We start from the raw sequence: 10,663 nt of genomic DNA on the forward strand, positions 1-10,663 counted from the left end.
AGAAAGAGGGGTGGAAATAATTCTAGGAACTAAAATTGGAAATTTGTTTTTTTGTAATGTGCATGATTGAGTCACTATGCAGTGTGTACTGGATGGGAGATCGCATTTTGGGTGCTGTGATGATGCCTAGGGAAGGAATGTAAATTGAGTTACAAAAAAAAGTTTTAGGAAAAAAAATATATCTATTCAATGACTGCAATAGGATATGTAGCCCCAGTTAGGTGCTACTTTATAGGATACGTAAAGTTAGACTCGTGTTCATGGAAATGTGTGTGTCACCTGTGTTTGCTAGGAGGGTATTTGGATTGATTAGGGTCTTTGGTGATTCAATAAAATGTGGGGGGAAAATGGTATAGAAAGCAATCATAGATTCCAGAGACTGTGGGAGGAGAACAGGAGGTGGCAGAGGGTAAGAGATAGGGAACCAAGGATGGGGGGAAAAAAGCAAAACATACAGAAAACAAGAAATGGAAGATCATTTGCTAAGAATAACATGTTTGTTGATGTGCTTGATTGAGACAATATACAGTGTACTCTGGATGGAAAATCTCATTTTGTATGCTGTAATGATGTACAGTGAATGAATGCAAATAAATAAATTTAAATTTTAAAAAAGAAGGCCCTGTAATGCCCTATTAAGTAGTTTACATTTTATTTCCAAAGGGAAGAAATGCAAAACCTTCCCATCATACTCAAGGAACTGTTTCCGGGTATCCAAGGACTCATAGAGATGTAAAGGCTTCATGTACTCTAGCATCTCTCTCCATGACTTCGTGTAAGGATCTCCCAGACATGGTCTTGAGGGATTTACTCTGATTCCTACTTTCTTCAAAGTTTTTTGTGTACATTGCAATCCTAAATCTTGAATGTCTTGTCATAGAAGACAATGTCTTTGCTGACATTGAAATCATACACAGTATAAAACTGATCATCATCAGGAGGTGGGAGAGAAATTCAGTGATGCTGGGTAAAAATCCCTTGATTCAGTCCACTATTTAACACCTCTGGCTCATTTACTTGAATTGTGTCATTTTCAAGGTAGTAGTAGATTTTATAATATCTTATTCTATAGTCCTCTTAGTTTTTATCAGGTACTTCATCTTCCAAGTAGGAATCAAAACATAATACCTGCTTATCAAAAGCCACCCACAATGGTACAGTGGAGCCTTCTCCTTTTGCGTATGTATTGTTCCTAGGCTTTGTCTTTTACCCAAGCAGAGGTTCTCCACCTGTTCCAGGCTTTCTATCACTCGCTAGTATCCTAACATTGTTGAAAAAGCCCCAATGCTGGGATTTGTGGAACTTCTCCTTTCCTGTCTGGAGACGGAAGGTTGTATCCCCAAGGGAGGAGGAGCTTGGGTCTATTTCAAGAATTTTTATCTCTCATTTGAAAATGGTATTAGAAAGGGAATGGGAATCATTTACTGAGGATACATTTACTGCCTGACAGCTCTTCCACATAATCTCATTCATTTCCCATCACAATCACTATGATGTGTTAATATCATCCTCATTTTATAGAGGAGAAAATAAAGATCGAAAGAGATTGAATGACCTGATGGCAAGTAGGGAAGCTGAGATTGAAATCAAGTCCATTACCCTAGTAGTTTCCAAATTCAAATGGAGTACAAACTAAAAATATTTTTGCTATAGGGTGTGTGCACTTGCTGGAGAGACAGAGAGACAGAAAGTGAGAAATCAGCCCCTAGGGGGAATGGCCACACCACAATACTCCATTCCCCTCTCGGGATTTTGGGTACACACATACAAACACACTGGCATGTTTTAAGCCACCAGGTCCAGGACTTGAATTGCAGTCAACTATGTGAGAGTCCAGTGATATAACCATTATGCCATCTACTAGTCCTTTATAAACATTTAATTTTTTTTTTTGGAGAGTTTTTTGCCATAGGGCATGTGTGCTCGCCAGCCAGCCAGAGAGAGACAGACAGAAAGCAAAAAATCACCCCCCAGAGGGGATGGCCACGCCGCAATCCCTTCTCCTCCATTCTTCTGTTGGAATCTTAGGCACTCATGCACACGCGCCCGGTGTGAGTTTTAAGCCACCAGGTCTGGGACTTGAACTGCGGTTGACTACATGGGAGTCTAGCGACATAGCCATTACACTAACTGCTGGTCCCCTTTATAAACATTTTTAAGAGAAACATTTCCACAGACTTCTTATGTTGATTATAATTATTTTATGTTTCTTAAGTGAACAAGCATAACTCATGCCATTTATAATAATCACAGAACTAAAAGTAAAGATGCAATTGAAATGGAAACTATTTTCAATAGTATTCAAACTTACATTCACAATGCTCAATTAATAGTATTTTGTTGAAAAAAAGAAGGCATTAGATATGAATCCAATATTGTCTCCTATGGAGTATATTCTTTTCAGTTTGGCATTTCTATCTGCTTTGTGATGATTCCATTTTCACATTATTTTTTTCTTTGAACTACCACAAAAAATAGACTTATTCGAATAGGGATATTTTCTCATCTTTTAAAAAAATAAATGATACTTTTTCCATTTATTAAAGCTCATCAAAAAACTCCCTCAAGTAGTTCAATCTTCTCTTCAGGAATTTTTCACTCACAGAGCAGACCACCCTTTCATATTTGAAATCCCAGGGCTCTCATGAACTCCTTGCGGGCCTCAGTTAGATGTCCGCAGTGCTCTTCTCCTTTCTCAGTGATGCACACATCATGCACTGCCTCCAGGCAGGCACAGCAGGGCTTCAGCAGCAGCTTCTCCTGTGACTCGAATGGGGCAGGGCTTGCAGCTGCCAGACCTGGCATCTTTTGGGCTGAAAACACCTCAAGTGCAGACACCCTAAACTCTCCCAGCCCTTGCAAACACTGATTACAAAAAAATAGATTTTTATAGCATATTGGGATGACATATAACTTCTGCTTAACCAAAATGATGATTTCATTATGACATTCACCTCTCTTTTCAGTAGTCCATGATAATAAAAATAGAACCATGTTATCAGAACTCCCACTCTTTAACGTGAATCCTTTGTCTTCCTTGTTCATGTTGTTTTCCCACTGTATTGAATAGTAAATGGCACATAATAAGCTCTTAATAAATATTTATTTAATATAGGAATTAATTAATCAAAAAGTACTTAGAGCTAGTCCACTATTCAATGTAAATGAAAGGGCCAACAGGTGGTATGGTGGTACTGAATTCTCACATGAACTTACTGTTGTTCAAGTCCCAGAGCCAGAAACTTGAAAATCATGTTAGGTCCATTCACATGTGTGCCCAAAAGCCCGGAAGGAGAAGGGAATGTGGCATGACCATCCACTCAGGGGGCAATTTCTCATTTTCCTTCTGTCTCCTATGACAAAAACCTAAAAAAAAAAAAAAAAAAGTAAATGCAGACCCTAAACTCATGTGGCAATAATAGATTGTAAGATGTTCATCCAAATGATTAAAAAATGTGTTTCTGGCCTAGTTGTGGTGGCTCAAGTGGGAAAATACTTCTGTGTGAGGCTGGGGCCACATAGAAGGCCTGGGTTTAGATCCTGGACCAACCTGAATAGGCTGTTACTCTAGCACATGCCTGTAATCCTAGCTAACTGGGAGGCTGGTGCAGAGAATGGCTACATGGTGGTGAGACTGTCGTAAACAACCTACCTGTTTCTCACTCTGTCTAGTAAAAATTGTGTTTATATTGCTAAGACAATATTTTGAATTATTTGTTTATCAATTTCTCTCTACCCCTTCCCCTTTCTTTCTACCTCAACTATTCAAACAAGGGCTTGAGTTCTGTGCCTTTCATGGAAGAGAGATGACTGATTGAACAGGAAAGCAGAATTACTTGCAAGCTTTCTTCATTCGTGTTTTCTAAGTCAACAGATGACAGAGACATTTCTTAATGGATCCTTCCACAGTGTGCTAATTTCGCATTCTCACCTCCACATCTACTCTGTTCTTCTCCACCCTGATCTGAGCTCTGGGAGGCTGATCTTTGTGAACTACCTCCTTGTGCCCTCTTGCCTTTTGGTTTCTGCTTAGATTTGGCAGTGGGTGGCACTGGCATGAGGTTGGAAGGCCACGTTTCAGTGGGCACTTGTTTGGACACATGTTCTTCTACATCACCACTCCCTCCCCCACGACACCATGCTTTGATGTTTCAACTCTATGAAAGGTCATGGAGTTAGGACTCTACTCTGGAGGTGTAGAGTAAGGGGAATGAGGAAATCTGAGGTTAAGTTGTCTGTCCTCCTGGTGAAATGATAGATTCAAAGTTAGAAATTAAGTTTAATTATCAAAAAGTATGTCACACATTTTAAATAGATAAATTTACAGATTGAGATTCATGCCTTTTAGTGTGTGTGTGTGTGTGTGTGTGTGTGTGTGTGTGTGTGTTTAAGGTTATCATTGCAGTGGAAAGTTAAAAGTTTCAAACGGTCGCAATGAACTTATTGGGCCCCCATCCAGGAGTCCAGTCTAAGAAACACCATAATATATCAGGTTAAATTTGGATTATACCATTTTAAAAGCTGGTTTATTGTGTGCATAGATAAAAGTGTGACTAAAAGTTACACCCTGAGTCTCAGCTGTGGTAGTGCAAGTGGTGAGACATCTCTGTGCAATGGTGGAGCCATATGGAAGGCCACAGATTTGGGTCTCAGGTTGACCTGAACACATTGTATATGCCCAACGGTGTGCCTACAATTTTGGCTGGCTGGAAGATGTGTGAGGGGAAATTGTGAAGGGGATCATGGTGAGACTCTGTTGTGGGTGCCCACCTCTGGTTTCTGTGTCTGTTTCTGATGAAAGGAATGAATAAACTTAAAAAGTTACACACTGAGAGGCAACAAAACATCGTAGATAAGAATGAGGACTTTAGACTCAAAATCTAGCTTTGCCACTTATTAGCTAAAACTTTCATTAAGATGTTAATCCCTCTGTGCTTCAGTTTTCTCATCCTTAAAGCAACACAAAATTTTGAGGGTTAAATATTATAATATGTATAAATAACTTAGAAAAGTGCATATAATCAGCTCTCAGTAACTATTATTATTATTATTATTATTATTATTATCATGATCTCAGAAGTGATTCAAGCATTTATTCATTTCATTAATGTTTATTTACCACTAACTCCGCAATACACAGTAGGAGACACTCATGCAAAGATGAATAAAATATTTAGCTGCTTCCAAGCAGGTGTGCTAGCTGTTTGCCAAAAAAATCTGTTTCTTCTTTTTCTTGAGCATGCAGCTCAACCACATTTCTGGCACCCTTGAAGGTAGACATAGCATGTAAATAAGTTCTAGCCAAAGGTTTATGAGTAGAAGTTTTGCATGTCACTTTTGAGCCAGGGATTTTAAGAGACAGGTGTGTCCTCTTCATGCTTGTTCCCCTTCTAGTGTTTCAGTGCAGAAGAGGACAAGATTCTAAGAAATGGCACAGCCATTAAACAAGAAGAGTTTGGGTTCCTGAAATACTGTGTGGAAGAGAGCTGTCAAACAATGAGGAATATTTCCCTCACACCGAATTGTGGGCAAGAAGTAAATTTCTTTTGTCTTTGAGACATTACATATGTGTTTTAAGTCTGTGTTGCGGCAGTTTATGTTACCCTAATTAGTTTATTCTTTTTATGACTATAACCATGTTGGAGTACATGGAAAGTGTGGATACTTTGCAATCAAGTATGGTGTCTAGTTGGATTTAGATTTTTAGGAGGGCAAGAGGGGGAAGAAGCTAGAAAAAAATGGAATCCTTTTGTATCTTGTCTTGTTACTCAAGCCAGACTCCTTTCATATCTTCCTGATCTTACCGTTGTGTCTCACCCTTGGCAGTGTTTTTCCTGACGTTGCTTCCATCATTTTCTTTGTTTTTAAGGCACCCAGGCAACATCCTTTTCAGCTTAACCATGAATGGCATCTACTGAAAGTGCTGACCCCCTTTTAATATCTGGGTCATGCTTTGTGTGTCTTTCTGCATTAGTGTGATGAAGAACCCTTCCTGACCTTTTGGTTCCTTTCCCAAATGATCAATTGGTAATTTGTACAGTGAAAGGTTAGTCTTCCAACAGTCCATAAATAATGTGACTTATTAACCAAAAGAATTTCATAATACACGAGGCATGTAAATGTTTTTTTTTTTTAAACAAAAGTGTTATTTTTGGAAAATGTAAATTCCAGGTTAGCTGCACTTCTGCTTCTTTTTTTTTTTTAAATTAATTAATTTTTTGGGGGGAGAGATTTTCACTGTAGGGCGCATGCGCTCGCCAGACAGACAGAGAGAGACATAGAGACAGAAAGCGAGAAATCACCCCCCAGGGGGGATGGTCACGCCGCAATCCCTTCTCCTCCATTCTCCCCTCGGGATCCTGGGCACGCACGCACACGCGCCCAGCGTGAGTTTTAAGCCACCGGGTCCGGGACACGAACCGCGGTCGACTACGTGGGAGTCCAGTGACATAGCCATTACGCTAACTGCTGGTTCCCCACTTCTGCTTCTTGAGACAAAATACCCACATTCAACAGTGATGCTTTTCTGGAATGCAAGACCTACATCTTCACCAAATGGCAAGAATAGGTGGTGATTTCTATTCCGTTTTGTCACCATCCTCCAGCATAAGTTATGGACTTAACACAGACACTTTTTATGACAACACAGACACCCACTTGTTAAACCTGCATATGCACATAGACCAAGCTATGCACAGTCATCTCTAGTGAAGATTGGTTTGGAGGGTGCTGCTGTGAGTCAGTTCCAGCATGGCCTTGCTTCAAGCTCTTTCTGGAGGCCTCCCTCAAGGGAGGTGTGGGTGATGCCCAGTTTTCTTCTTTTTCTAGGGCACTGCCAGTCTGCAACCTTGGCTTGAGAAGAGTAATAACACAACTAAAAACAAATCATAGGCACATTTTTACCTGAAGTTGCCAGCTGTCCTGGGTTGACCGTTCTCATCCAATAAGCAAGCCTGAATCTCAGAGAAAAATAAGCACTTGAGAAACATTTGGAAGTTCTCTCTCTCTCTTTAACTCCCAAATCCCTAAACCAAAAGGAGACAATAACTTCTTAAGTTGCTGTATGTGGATTCAAGTGTCTATGTTGGTAATATTTGCTATCAGGACTTCATTTTACATATTAAAATAATATTCTAACTCTGAAAAAAATTACTCTTTTGGCAGGTTTTCAGGAAATAAATGCTTACCATGTGAGATTTTAGAAAAAGGGAAGGCAAATTAGTCACTCAATACTTAGAAGCATTCAGCAACTTCTGAGTCTCTGGAAAAATCAACACAAGGCAGACCTCTTGCAGATTTCTTTACTTTTTTATTCTCCTAGGAATGCCAATCTCTCAGCTGGCCAGAACACAATTTGTGAGCTGAATTGGCAAACCAAATTTTGGTTTTTCATTTTTCTATAGCGGTGGTTTTCAAACTGGCAACAACAGCCCCAGCCTAACATGTGGCCCCCTGAAAATTGAGTAGAGTGAGGTCTGGCAATGTAGACATGTTTCTGAGCTGCCATGTAGGGAGTGTCATGCTCTAGCCAGTCACTAGAGTAGTATCGACCACCCACCAGGCAAGGAACTTGTAGGAGGAACTGTTCCTTCCCCAGCCCAATACTACTCTCAGGATGGGTTGTAAAGGAAAAGCACAAAGAGCCTTGTCGTTCCACATATCTGCCCTGAACCAACCATCACAACAAAGTTACTCAGCCGCCTGCCATCTACAGCACATGGGAAGAAGAAGACCTGGTGCTAGTGAGCTGAAAATGGACTACACTGGGGAAAGCACTGAAAGACCCATTCTGACAGTGGGCAGAAATGCAGACCTCAGGGTGGCTCATTTTATAAAGAGGAAGAAATAACCTGAGCTACAGACTGATGTGGTCTCTGGGACAAAGGAATGGCTTGGCTGCTTGGTCAGGGCCCAGAAGGTACCACATTGGAAGGTCTGTGACAAGGAAATGTAGTGCAGAAGCATGGGATGAATCTATGGTGTGGCTATAAAGTGAGTACATCTTTTGCCTTGGATTAAATTGATATACACCAGAAATCTCCCACGGTGGAAGCTCTTAGCAATGAGGTAGATAGGATGTCTTATTTATGGATGGGGACACTCAGCATTAGTGACACCATTCCTTGAGGAGAACAGACCAGCCGCTTGGTGGCAGAGTGACTTCAATTTCAACTTGTGCTTACTAGAGTTAATACTTACACTGTCCACATGTTTGTTAGCACCACCACCCAAGGGCTTATTCCAAACCTACTTTTTACTCTCTGGCTTTATTTTGTGAGAATACCTGACCTGTTGGCATGGGATCCTATACATCATTGTGTCAATGGACACATGACCTTGAGAGCCACTGGTCTTGTCAGTTATTTGATCGATTACGGAGCTGGTCTAGTGGGAGAATGGAAGTACATTTTATTTTTATTTTTTAAAGCAGAGGGCACATGCACTCTCTGGAGAGAGAAAGAAAGAGGGAAAGTGAGAAATCACCCCCATGGGAATTGGTCATGCCATGATTCCCTCTCCATTTCTCCTCCTTTGGGATTTTGGGTGTGCATACACATGCACCCAGCATATTTTTCAAGATACTGTGTCTGAGACTCAAACCACACAGCTGGCCATGTGGGATCCAGCTGCCTTAATCACCATCCCATGAGCTGGCCTAGAAATACTATTTGAAGACTCAGCTAGAGTACTAGCTTTGGAGCAAAACCCCATAGGATTAAGGAGCTGACCTCCAGTGTGTAGTACATGCACGAAATCAGTGGCTATAGTGCTATATTCCCAATAACTAGGACTCAGATGTGCAGGAGCCAGAGGGTGAGAAGTAGATTTGGACCCTCTCACAGTCACTGTTTTTGAAGATGGCAACTTTGGGCCCTACCATATTAATGTCCTGGAAGTCATTGAACTGAAAGCTGGGCTACTGGCATGTCATTTTAGGCTATTCATGTCAGTGGATGAACTGGCAAAGAAAAGAATCACTACATTGATGGATGAAATTGGCCCTTGTCATCAAAATGAGAAAGCTACTCCTACATAATGGAGTGTGTCTGGAACTCACGGGACTCAATGGGGCCTCTTGTGGTGCATCTGTGCTCAGAAGGTAATGGTAGGGACCTCCAGATGGTGTAACGGTTATGTCGGTGGACTCCTACATGGCTGACCACAGAATGAGTACCGGACCTAGCAGCTTAAAATTCACACTGGGTGCGTGTGTGTGTATGCCCAAAATCCCAAGAGGAGAATAGAGGAGAAGGGATTGTGGCATGGCCACCCCCTGGGGGGTATTTCTCTCTTTCTGTCTCTCAGATGAGCACATTGCCCTATAGCAAACATCTCTCGGGAACCAGCAGTTAGCGTAATGGCTATGTCGCTGGACTCCCACGTAGTCGACCGCGGTTCGCGTCCCGGACCTGGTGGCTTAAAACTCACACCGGGCGCATGTGTGTGCATGCCCAAGATCCCGAGAGGAGAATGGAGGAGAAGGGATTGCGGCGTGACCATCCCCCCGGGGGGTGATTTCTCGCTTTCTGTCTCTATGTCTCTCTCTGTCTGTCTGGCGAGCGCATGCGCTCTATAGCGAAAAATCTCTCCTCCCCCCCAAAAAAAAATCTCTCCTAAAAATAATAAAAAGAAGATAATAGTAAATGGGCCACTTGCAATACCAAGACCACACGATGCCAAGCCATCCAAGGACTCAGGGCTGAAGTTCTGGGTCCACCTATCAAGCAGGCAGCCTAGAGTACTGGACAGAGGTGAGTGAAATCAAGAACAGGTAATAGAAGGGTTTAATGACCCCAGAAATTATTGCCATTGTTTTGGGTCTGCTTTCTAGAAAACAAAAGATTTGGAATGTAATATACTATTGATTTGGTGACTCTTTGATCTCTAGGTACACAAATAACTGCACTGTGCTCTGTAGTAATGGTGCTCAGGTAATTTTATGTTTGAGACGTGCTTAGGGCCCTCTGGGGAGTCTACGTTAACACTGTTCCCTGCCTGTTTCTGCAAGGTTCTCCATATGTCCCTCCCAGAGAACCAGGGTTCTTGTGGTGAAGGCTCACACACAGCTTTGGACGTGTACCAAACCACCTCTCTTCTTGCCTCCCCAAGCCACTGTGTCACCAGCAGGAACTCATTATTCCTTTATGTCAGAGCGACAGAGAGAAACACAATCCTTAAGGCTTCATCATTTTATTTCTCCCAAATAAAAAAGCCAAGTCACACATGGCTACAATTTGGACGCAGTGTCACTTTCACACTCTATGGCTCCACACATAGCCAGTTGAATCTTTTTGTAGGTGGCTGAATGAAATTTGGTTTTAAAATTATGCCATGTACCTTATTCTGATAAATTACCAAAACAATCAGTAAGCATTAGATAATTACAGTGTTGACGGTGGTCGAAGGCTTAGCTATCTGAAAATTTGCTTTCCCTCACCCCTTAGTTTCTTTCTCCAGAGACGGGTTGGTTAGAAATGAATTCTTACCACATGAACCATCTTCTTGAAATGTAATCGTAGGCCTACATGGCGTCAGAAGTGTTTTTGCTTAGTGTCTAACTGTGCAAGCAGAAGTTTTGCAGATAGTGTCAGAAATCTATCAACTTTTCCATCTTTTTTTCTTTCTCTTAGTCTTTTTAGTGATCTGGTTCAATGATTCTGAG

The 10,663-nt window shown here is 41.4% G+C and overlaps 2 pseudogenes; both read right to left on the reverse strand.

The window, feature by feature from the left end:
- The window catches only part of LOC102481966 (EF-hand domain-containing family member C2-like), a 4,782-nt pseudogene extending 3,309 nt beyond the window's left edge, over positions 1-1,473 (reverse strand).
- A 1,146-nt stretch (positions 1,474-2,619) lies between these two features.
- Positions 2,620-2,805, reverse strand: LOC102468465 (cytochrome c oxidase copper chaperone pseudogene; annotated as a pseudogene).
- Positions 2,806-10,663: the final 7,858 nt, after the last annotated feature.

This window comes from Tupaia chinensis, unplaced genomic scaffold (assembly GCF_000334495.1).
Source record: "Tupaia chinensis unplaced genomic scaffold, TupChi_1.0 Scaffold000320_2, whole genome shotgun sequence".
Taxonomy (NCBI): Eukaryota; Metazoa; Chordata; class Mammalia; order Scandentia; family Tupaiidae; genus Tupaia; species Tupaia belangeri.